Here is a 12059-nt window from a genome sequence, read left to right as displayed (position 1 = left end):
CTAATGATAGAGGGAATTTCACTGTAAGTGTAATTGCAGCTCCCCCTGGTGAAGAAAAAGACTAGTATGGGAGTGGGGGCGGTGTTGTATGGCACTGTCCATTTCGATGGCGGGTGGGGGGGATACAATTACATTTTGCACTTTAAGTCAACTCAAAATAGCTCTTAAAGCAAGACCTTGTCCAACGGGAAGAGAGGCAGATGTCCAAAATATCAAGAGGCTGCCCTCTTTAGCTTTGTATGCAGACTTACTACACATATAAGATGGCAAGGAGAAATCTGCGAAAGAAGATCCCCAGAATTCTGAAGGCTGATGCTAATGGTACCCACCCCTCAATACATTAAGGTGTGCAGGAGGAAGCACACAGTGTGCCTGCAAAATAGGAATTCAGGAAGATTTGGTTAATTTTCTGTTCATTTGTCAAAGTTTGTTTTGAGCAAGCATGGACATGCATGGGAGCTCTGTTTTATATTTAATTGTAATGATCATGTTATTTATATATAGCTTGTTTGAATATGTTAAAGCTGCTTTTTTATTTTGGGATTGTTCTATGTGAATTTTATGAAATATGATTTATGATCTGATCTAAGTCATTTATAACGCACCTGTATACAAGTGTTTCTAGGCGCCACAAGACAAGGGAGGGGAAACAGGGGGTAGACGGGACAAACAATCCTACTAGGCCTTATGACATTGGGATCGTGCAAGTGTGACAACGTTAAGTGCAGGGTGAAGGGAGAGGGGGAAGTGAATGGGAAAAGGTAGGTGGAAGTGCGATCAGAGCAGCATGGCTCTGGCTAAGTGCAAGGAGGCAGGGGGCTGTAGGGGTTACAGTTACAGCCTCTAAGTGCACGGTAGGCCTGGTACCCATTGAGACTCGAAGGGTACCAAGCAACCAGTCAGCGCCGCAGACAGGTAGGATAGCAAGGAAGCGAGAGAAAGCAGGCAGAGGAGAAAAGGAAGGTCTTCAGCTACTTCCGGAACTTCAGGTGCTCCAGCTCAAGTTTGAGAGTGGCAGGGAGGCCGCTCCAGTAGGAGGCCACTGCAGATCATAGAGATCTACCCCCCATTCTCTGCTCGGAGAAACATCTGACCCACAGAGAGTTAGAGTTAGCTGAGCAAAGGGCTCTAGAAGGAAGTATTTAGGCAGGGAGAGTTGGATGTAGTGGGGGCCCTGGCACCAGAAAGCCTTGTGGATGATGCAGAGGGCCTTGAACTTGATGCTTGCCGCCACCAGGAGCCAGTGGAGAGATTTCAGGGCAGGAGAGATACATGTTTTGAAATGTTGATATCTTCATGGAGAAATACGATTAAATAAATATGGATTAATACTGGTCATTACATGATAGGCTTTAAAGATCACTTCATTGGGGATTTGGCGGTTACCTTCCATCAATTGTTTGGGCATGTAATGGCAAATAGTGCATTTTAAAACCCCTGAGGCCTGTTACATTGGTGAAAAAGTGGGTAGGAATAGAAATAATATTTTTCTGAAGGGGTTGGACCCTCTTTTCTCTACCCAAAAGTAATTTTATGCAAAGCTTAGTGGCAATCATTGGTCAAAACATTGAGCATTTGATGACCACTTCAGAGGAGTGTGGTGGTGTTAACTAAGTATATGAATTAATTAACTTGCTAATTTAAATGTATTAACAGTAACTTAATTGGATTTGAATATAAGGCAAATTAGTTATGAAATATGTGGCATGCCATTTACCTTATCTGCCCATTATCCACATACAAGATGGGCAGAATATCAAACAATGAACATTTTTCCATTAGGACACTACGTAAAAATAAATATTAATGACACAAAAATTAATATTTTCGATAAATATAATGCATATTGACATCAAACAAAAACCTCATTTGTACAAAACGCAGTGCATGCATATTATGTATTAAAGGTAAGTTGGGCATGCATGCCACTTATTTGTCGGTTATGCTCCTACTACCTATACAAAGTAACACAATATGGATATAATTAATTTATAATTTTCTCCAGGACACAAACATGGTTCAACTCTTTTGCTCATTAATGCATTTGTCAGCTGGGCAAAGTATCTGAAGATGACAGGGTTTTAACAATGACACTTTCATAATTATAGTAAAAGGACATTTACTGAAAAATAATTTGCATGGTGGCAACAAACTCTAATCTTGCATAAATAAAAATAAGTCATCTGAAACCACAGCAGACTCATGGGCCAACATTCTCGCACAGTCCAAGACTATGTCCTGGCTATACTGTGACAAAGGTCTCATCCCTTCAGCACCTCCTTCTGGGCCTCCACACCATGGCCCAGAGCAACTGGCGAGCAACAATTTACAGTGCTGCAAGCAACATGTTGCTCCCGAGCTACACATTGGGGATCACTGAGTTAGAGGCATTTGAATGGATGCCCAAGTGGTGCCGGACCACTCTATTTCTGGTACCAAGTTCGTTTCACAAAAAGACCTCTGTCGGTTATCTTCTTTCTTATGATGTTGCCACTGCAATCTTGGGCCCAACACAGTCCAGTTCAAGATCATTCTCCTCCTACTCACCGGCTGTGCTGAACTCGTTGGTTCTTCTTCTGCCTCGGGAGTCCAGGACGGTACCACGGCGGCAAACGCTTCTCCCCGCCCTGGCTATCAGTGCGGGAGGGCCGCGTGTACCGTTGACATTTGTCACACAACTTGCCAGCAGCGATTCCTGTTCTTATGTTTCCTTTTGCAGGTGCCCCATGGATCTGGGTTGAAAAGGGCAAGGGCAATTCCCTCCTGGTCGTCCTCTCAGCTCCCACCGCCTTTCTCCTCCATTGAAACTGCTGTCCCGGAATGGCTGCTTCCTCGTGCGTTCGGCCTTGCTTAAAGTGTGCTCTCGTGCACTGCCCGTTATCCCTGTGGGGAAGGGAAAGGGTAGTCACATAGTCAGGTGTGCATCGTTATCGGCAATTGCCTGACTCTGCCTGACCCTTAAGTTGGGACATGTCAGGTAAACAGCTCTGTTGTTAGTCTGTTTTTGCTAAAGTAGTGAGAAAGTGTTCCGTGTCAGGAAGGGGGCGGGATAGAGTTTCTAAATACCCTGCTGGGCAGGATGGGGAAAAGGTGTCATAAGGAAGAGGATACCGTATCTCACCCTTCCGTGTCCCACTTCCTCTCCCCCGAAGACCACCCCCATCCAGGTGATCCACCCCCACTGGTCCACCCCCAGGAACTCGATCCAATAGGAATGGCTGTGTCCTGGCCACCTGGATGACAGATCTCCGGGGACTAGGACACCTTCAGGTGTCAAACGGGAAATTAGATCGTACCTCCTATTGCAATGAATATATGTATATTGGCCTTGGCCAAGCTGCTTACAAGCCACTTGCGAAGAAGTCCGTGTTACAAGGTCCTGACCTTAGAATCAATGTAAGCTGCCATTTGAGGTCAATCAGCCATTTTAGGTTCTCTCTGTAAAGTCACCCTGTGGGTTAAAATGGTGCACGGTGTCATTCCGAAATACAACATGGCCGTCTTGACCTCTGTATGCAATTAATATGTAACTTGCCTGCAGGCCACTTGTTGGGGTCGTGAACTGAGACCTTGTCCTTCGCTGACCTGTGTGTAAAGGATTACTCGTGCCAATAAAACTAATCCGCAAGCATATGTTAAGAACAATGTATCCAAATACTGAATTGAGAACACTTGTTTAACTACATTGTATTAAATGTTTGAAAAGACCTTTATGAGAAATCCTAAAATACACTGTTACCGTGTAGACTTGTTGGCGAATGTATTAAAGGCAAAACCCTATGCATATGGATGTTTGAACTTGGCATGAACCCTAGATCAGTAATGCATTAGAGGAATATTAACCTGCAGTAGGGATGGACATGTTCGCAAACGTATATAAAGCGGGACTATTCTAATGTACAGCCCCACTCACTGAGCACACTGAACCACGCTGGAGGTTTTTGTGTTGTACTGAGGGCCATCTGTTACTTTTGTCCTTTGAAACTGTTCAGTATAAAATAAAAGATCTTTGTATGTTCCTTTGTAACCCGTGTTCGGTCTATTTCCTTTTGGGGTACTCAGCCTCGATATTTTCACACAGGTTCTCACAATATACTCTATTTCTTTACTAGTATGAAACCGCCTACAGGCGCGTGTCAGGGACACATACTGCAAGGCCGGCCTCAGGAAGACATGGCCCCGTTTCTGCCCAGAGGGCACCCGGGCAGAGTGATCAAGGGCCTGGGGTGGAGGGGCAGGTGCCAATATAAGCTGTTTGGGACAAGGTGAGGTGCTGTGCATGGAAGGGACTCTCAAATCTTTCAAGCTTCCCTCAGACAAGCGTTGTCTAGTCACGAGGACGAAGAGCAACAACAACCAAGCCTCGTCATTGTAATAGTCCCATGGATACCTGGGGACCGTACAACATTGGCAAAAGAGATTCCCAACATTACAAAAGAGTCCAAGCAATTTATAGAAGAATTACAAACTGTTTTGTAGTGTTAGAACCCCTCGTGGGCAGACATGAAAACAGCTTACGAGAATAGTTATGCCACCTTAGGTAAAGGTTGTCCTAATGAGCGGCTTGGCCAGCCCTTGACCCAGGCACATGGATAATCTGGGGCATACAGACAATAGAAAGAAGAGTGACAGCCGTTACAGAGTATGCCTGGGGAAAACAGATTGGGCTAAGATATCAGACTGTAAGCAAAATAAAGGTGAATCCTCTGCATTCTATTTAGATAGATCTAAGGAAGGTGGTGTTTACTCAGCACTCTGGCATTACTACACCGGGCGAGACAGCCCAAGAAGCCATAGCAATTTCTTTTGTTTCCAGTCTTTTACCCAAGGTGCAGGCTCAACTTAACGTGCATATAGGCTGGCAGACTAAACCTCTGGAGGAGCTGGTAGCGGTTGAGAACCATTGGGGCGTGTGTGCCAGAACAAAAAGGAGACCTTTAAGAATAAGCTAATTACATTACAGGGACATATATACAGGACTAGAAAATAATGCCCTGAACAATGCACCGTGGGGAGGCAGACCGACAATCAGAGGGAGTCAGATGGGCCAGCAGATGCAGCAAGGCCAAAATGGGAAGTACACAGGACAGCCTTTTTAACAGCCTCCCTGTGGCCTGCTGGAGCATAAGCAGGCATGGGGAATGCAGACCAACAGGAACAGGCAAATGCGATCCAAGAGTTGTGGTGCCAAACTCCTTAATATGTCATTGTAGACAGGAAGGCCATTGAAAAAAATGAATGCCCATATAGACCATACCAGCAGGGGAGCGTGGGACCTGCAAACGCTCAAATGCCACAGCAGGGTGGAAAGATTCAGATGCTGAAAGTCCCACAGGGAACTTTGCCCCAATTCACAAACCGAATATAAACCCTTTTGTTACCAGGGACCATTATGGCCCGAGGGCAGGCCAGAGCATCTTCTGACAACCAGAGGGAGGAAGGGACTCTGGAAGCTCATTTGATTCCAGTAAACCAGGAGGGTCCGTGTCTCCAATGTCAGGTACAAGAGAAATCAGTAGCTTGCCTAGTAGACACGAGAGCGATTAGATCTGCATTTCTCATTAATATTTGTCCCCATATTCCATTATCTAAGGAAACAAGTCAGTGGGCATTTCAAATACCACAATTATTCATCCAGTTACCATACCCCTTCCTGTTACGTTAGCGCCTATAACATACAAGCATGCATTCCTCCTGAGCCCGTCACCTGTGAATTTACTAGGTATGTTATGCAAGATGAGGTGCACCATATACTGCCCCCCCCGATGGAGTATTTTTGAGTGTGCTCTGTGACAACACTGTGGCAGTCATGGCAACTCTTAGAGAAGAACAATGGAAACAGTTAAGGAAGAGGAAAACAGTGGTAAAGTGACTTACAGGCTCCAGTTAATTAGATACCCGACTTCTGGTAGGTCACCCATGATACAGCCGACCCAGTACAAATAAAGATTGATCCCTTCAAGAAGTTGCATAAAAACCAGTACCTAACCCCAATGCAGGCTGTTTATTAATGACTAATTCTACTGTATGCGTATAGTGTGTTTATTACTGTCAGGGGGTTGAGGGCAGAGACGTGGCCACAAAGCCCAAGAGAGAAAAATGCACAAGAAACAAGAGTGTAAGGAATCCTGCAGACAAGAAAGGATAGGCAAGTACTACAGACAGGCAACAAAGGTAGTGAACAGAAGGGGTCAGAGAGTAGGTTCCCACTTGAGGTGTTCACAGAATGGTGGGGGCGTGGGGGTTTGAGGGGAGTGGACCACAGGGTCTGGTGAAACACTAACCTTCTGAGCGGGATACAGTTACAGGGCCCCAAGCTGAATGCTCATGAAAATGGAGAAGGAGTGGGTGTCTGTCTGGACAATAAGGCACAAATAAGGAAACAATACTCAAGACTGAAGCCTGTATGGGTCCAGCAGGAACTGAACAATGACTGCTTCCTTAAAAACCAGCACACTTAACAATATGGCACAAGGTACAATACTGAAACGCGACAAAGGAAAGGGGCAGAGAGTGCCTGCTGGGAAACCCAGCAGCCAAACTCTGAACAAACAAATTACACAAGCACACAAAAAGAGAATGTTAGGCAGAAACCTGTGCAGTTCCCTCTGGGACCACTGCAGAAGATTTAAGACTACAGGTGTTTGGCAGTAAACCCACTTGGTAGCAGTCTGTACCACACAGATTCACTTGGTAGCTGTGGCTGAGCAGTCAGACTTCCCTCAAGAAGAGTTAGGCAGTATACAGAGTATTCACAATAGGTCAAAAGAACACAGTAGAACAAGCAAACACTGACCAGAGCTTGGTGTAAAAGAGATAATTATTTATTTAAAACCACATCTAATAAAACACACTGGCACTAATATCAAGCAGTTCAAAAACACTGTCACTAAAAGATATATACTCCCTTAAAAGAATATTAGACAAGTCTTAAGTAAAGCTCCACTTATTTTCAGACAGCGGTGAGCGCTTAACGCAGATGGCACCCTAATAATTCGGTTTAAAAGGGAGAGAAAGGCAGTGCATAAATTGAAACGGATCCCAACACTTTCAAAAGAACACAGCAAGAGAAGAAGGCAGAATCAACCCGTGCAGTTAGAGTTCAGGAAGCCTGATCCACTTTAAGAGGATCAGAATGAAATGTGTCCAAGGTCACACGGTTGAAAAGTGCACAAAAGTCTCGAAAAGGTTCAGAAAGAAATTGGACCAAAAGAAAGGGACCAGTTAGAGAGTCAAGGCAGCCAGCCCAGTCCAGAAGGTTAAGGGATTATTATTACCTTGTAGCAATCTTTAGAAAGGGAGGCCTGGCGGACACGGTACCTTAAAGTGGTGAGAATACTCCAGCGGGGGCAGTTGTTCCTGGCAGCGGGTGCAAGTCGGTGCTTCGTCCGGGGGAAGAGAGGATCTCGTCGGGGAGGAAAGCAGGAGTTCGTTGCACTGCCAGGGAAGAAACCAGCCGCGGAGTTCTCAGTTAAAAGGAGCGGTCCTTTGTTCGCGGTCCAGTGGTAAGTGGCTATCCGGTTGCCGGGGTGCTTGGCACGGGCAATTCGACCACAAGACGTCCTGGGATGCGAGAAAAAGAAGGTAAACTGGTTGTGCCCACCAGTCAGGGGAAGAAGACTCTCCAGCCGGGAGATCTTCTCTGTCATCGGGAAGTGGCGAGTCGGTTCCGCAGGGCTCCACCGGTGGTGTCGTCGTAGCAGGTCGTCTCAGCTTCTCCCTCGTCAGATTCTCAGGTCCTGTGGCGACTTCTAAAGTTCCAGTCCCAAAAGACCTGCTTTTATGCAGCACACCCCCATTCACTCAGCCTAGCTGTCAAACATGCTAAGTGGTGAGCCCAATCACACAAGAGTGCGACTTGAGTTACCAAGGTAACTCAGTCCAGGGTGCCTAAACCCCCCCCACCCCCCCAACACCCCCTGTGGTACCCAGACAGAGTGGCACCACTTTTGGAGGCTTCTGTGGATAAGCCCGCCAAAAAGTGGAACAAAGGGCTCGACTTGGGTTGGAGTCACAGAAGACAACACAAACGCCATTTTAGAAATCGAGTTCTGGCAAAAAATACCAACCGGCGAATTAATATTAAATAAATAAACCGGGGGTATGTTCGAGGCTATGAGAATTAAATAATTTAAGTTGGTAGCCTCGAACAATGGGAAAATCCCATACAGATATATTTGCGGTTGAATAAAGTAGTATCCACTACAACCAGCTAAAACTCGATCAGGGGGGACGGAGTCATGCCCCCTCGACTAACAGACCCTGGGGCAATCGAATTGCCCCGACCAGTACGTCCACAATATGATGGTTTGTACTGGTTTCTGTTCATAATATGGGACTAGTAAAGCCAATGGTGACTTTACATGCCCTGGGAGACAGTAGTCAGTCCCAGGGTATGGAGCCTATGGTGGGGTGTCACTATGCCACCCCTGTGTCACTGCACGGAGGGTGCTGTGTAACACATAGTAAAAACACATGAGACCCTATGGAGTAAAAGACCCCATAGCCCATAAAACACATTAACAGTCAAAGGAACCCCTCAAATCATGTCCAGGAGTGTGAGAAAAAGAGACTCACTCTTGGCAGGAGGAAAAAAACAAACTCCAGAAATCCAGCAAAGCTGCTGGGGGACTCACTAGGTTAGGAAATTCAGCCTAAAGAGAGACTTCTCCCTAACAGAGGAGAACAGCAACATAAATATCCAGGGAAAAATAAGAAGTAAAAGTAGGCAAGGTTCAGGACCAGGAATGAAAGAGGAAAAGCAAGAAGAAAATAATCTAAGTGCAATGGTAAGGAGACTGGAACTGCCGGCTAGAAACTAAGGCCCGGAATCAAGGAACAGCAGACTGAACTATAGACCTGGAACAAAAAAAAACTCTGGACTGAAACTCTGACTAGGTAAACAAGGACTGAACTGCAGACTGGTAACAAGGAATTCAAAAAACTGTCAATCTGGACTAGAATAACAAGGGCAGGACTGCAGACAGATAGCAAGGACACTCAGGACTGGAAACTTGAAAGCTAAAGCCAGGTAACACGGACTATGAGCATAGAGCAAGGGACAAGATAATAGGTGGTAGAGATCAAGGGGCTGCAGACAGGGAACAGAAGGCTGCAAACAGGGGAGCAGGGGAGCAGGGCTGCAGTGCAGCAGGGGAGCGTAGGCACAGTAGCAGGGGAGCATAGGGCACTGGAACGAGAGCGAGCTATGGAAGCAACAAGACACAGCAGAAATCCAAGGATCAAAGCACAAGGGTCTGGGTGCCAACTCAATGCATGAGCCCTGTGATCCTGCAGGCAGCTGCTTAAATACTTACCTGCCCTGTGCAGAAGCAGGCTCATTACCTGCACCTGGAGCACCACACCTGAAGGTATATATGCCTCCCCTCTCTGGTCCTGGAAAAGTGAAAGCAGCACTGATCTCCAACACTTCTGGGGATTGTGGTTCAAATACTGCTGCATAGGAATACCCGAATAATGAGAACTGCCACAAGGCGCATTATGCGATATGTAGCATGAGAAATAATAAGTACCAAAGTCTTGCGAACGGAATATAAAGACAAATATATGAATAGGCATTGTCCAGGGAGGGTTATGGTGATGAATGAGTCCTGAATATTCCACAATGGGTGCCAATTGGTGCTCCAGTAGTGCAGTTGTGACAATTACACTCTCCTAAACAAAGGTGTTATCCAAAAACTTAAAACCATGGTAGCATGAGGATATCATCATCATTTTACGAAAACATAATAAACAAGACGGTCAATCCCACGTATGCACCATCCATCCAGATTCCACCCGCATTCCATTCCACTTCTCCCACTTAACCGAATAGTGTATTTAAATGGCCAACCCCCATATACACAGTCTTGAGTCCACTGAAGATTTGCTGGAAACATTTAAAGAGGAACAGCTGCTATAAAGGTTCCACATCCCGCCACTAGGAATCCCCATCTATACCCCTATTAGGATTACCAGTTCCAACCGGTGACCTCAACAGGTAACCTCTCAGTGGGTCCCAAATATCTTCTGTCGGCATCAAAATGCTTCCATACTGGGTTTCATATGTTTCACAGTAGCCCAAAGCCTGCAACCATTGTTGTGGAGTAGGAGGTGGCCCTCTGTGCCACGCACCGGCAACCACATTTCTCGCCGAGATGGAGGCCATGTTCAGTAAACAACCCATACATATTGTGCTCCAGATAAGATTTGGAAGTGGGAGTATTTTACTCCCTATTTTGGTAGCAAAATGTTATTTATTTTTTTTAGGCAGCAATAATGCAAGTCCAACTCCCCAAGGGAGTATTTTACATGTGAATAAAAATGTTTTAAATTGGAAAACCGAAATATTTTTGTAATCATTATTTCTTTGCACCTAATTTTAGGGAGTAAAAGTGACCGATACACCCCTTATTTCAAGATTTGCATACATATACTTCTTTTATCAAACTGGCCCAGTAACCATATTTTTGGGGTCTCAGGAATTGAAATACTAGTTACGTCGTGGGTCACTGCAATTATTCAAGCCCAAAATTCTTGCAATTCAGGGCAGTCCCATGCCAAATGTATAACATTTTGAATCTTCCTCATTGCATCTCTTACAACGAGTTGATGTCTCCATATCGATTTTCCATGGTTTGGCCGGGGTGTGATGTTTGGTGGAGATATTTGTAGTGCGTTCATTTAAATTTACTATTCAGGGCCACTGTTTAGTAAGTGTGTATGTCTGTTTCCGCTGTTCGTCTGTGAGTGGTACACAAAGAGAGGTCGCCCATCTCCCTTTAGCCATTAATTAGCGCCTGCTAGTGCCAGCTTTAAGCATTCTGTAGATCGTTGACACCAGTCTAGTGTAGCGGGGAGGGGAGGTGATAAGCTCTGCAATGGGAGAAAACAGAGGGCTATCTGGAGATCTATGGATATGTTACCCCACTGTGTTGCATACATAAGAACGTTGTGAGGTAATTCACCTGGCCTTCTCTCTCAGCAGCTGAAGCATTGGCGGCTGGCCATCAGGGTATAGGTCCCCCAATGTGTGTAGCCTAAGCTGTTCAAACCTCTGTCGGAATAGTTTGTCTTGGGTTAGGAGTATCCCTTCGACATTATAGAGAGAGAATGCCAGGCAATATAGGCCTCCCACCCTTAATTTGTGCACTATTTTCCTCCAAGCTATTTGCGTCGTGGTGACAGTTTGTATTGTGGCCCTCTCTGGGGTAGAAGAACCCCACCAGGCGGCCCTCAGATTTATAGGGTGTGTGATTGCTCTCTCAATGCATACATCGGGATATTCATGTTGATCCGTAAACCATCATGTGGCATTTTGCGCCTGGTTTCCCTGACCAGGTTAATTTAACCATTAGGGATTTAATTCAACACCACTATGTCTCTGGGGGCACCAGCGAAACATTATTCAAGAAGTATAACAGCTTTTGGAACACCACCATTTTTGCGAGAGCCTGTGATAATGGAAGGCGAGTTCCTCCATCTACTTTTGCCTCCAGGGTTGCAATATAGTTATCCTTATAGAGATCTGCCACCGTAGTAGAGATGATGATGCCTAGTTATCGTATTTTGTCATCCCTCCAAATGCGATCTGTAACACTCTTCCTTACGAATGCTAGACGTCAAAGCTAAAACCTCCGATTTCTCCCAGTTGATTTGCAGACATGAGAGACGCCCGAATACCATAACATCCTCTATAATTGGCTGGAGATTGCACGCCAGGTGTTTGATGTACAGCAAAATATCATCAGTGTAGAGTGATATTATACTGGTCGCCGAATACAGCTTGATCCCTCTTCAGTGGTGATATTTCCGGATATGGCATGCAAGGGCAAACAGGAGGGGCGACAATGGGTAGCCCTGTCGCGTGCCCCTAGTAGGCGAGAAGGCCTCCGATTGTATGCCAGTGTGCACTGTGTGTTTCTTTGTTTGCAGAGTAAGCAGAGCAGACTTTAGTCTTTCTACACCTTCTATTGCCAGGAGGAGTCCTTCAAAATCCCTAACCTACGCGCAGCACGCGGTGTGCGCTGTACGTTTCTGTGTTCCTGTGGGCTCTGAAT

The 12059-nt window shown here is 45.7% G+C and overlaps 1 protein-coding gene across 3 annotated transcripts in view; it reads right to left on the bottom strand.

The window, feature by feature from the left end:
* The window catches only part of LOC138580996 (enolase-phosphatase E1-like), a 324354-nt gene that overhangs the window by 293173 nt on the left and 19122 nt on the right, over positions 1–12059 (bottom strand). The window lies entirely within an intron of this gene.

This window comes from Ambystoma mexicanum, chromosome 3p, assembly GCF_040938575.1.
Source record: "Ambystoma mexicanum isolate Mex_15411 chromosome 3p, UKY_AmexF1_1, whole genome shotgun sequence".
In the NCBI taxonomy this organism is placed as follows: Eukaryota; Metazoa; Chordata; class Amphibia; order Caudata; family Ambystomatidae; genus Ambystoma; species Ambystoma mexicanum.
The sequence above is the reverse complement of the archived record's forward strand: the minus strand, read 5'-3'. Positions and strand labels throughout refer to the sequence as shown.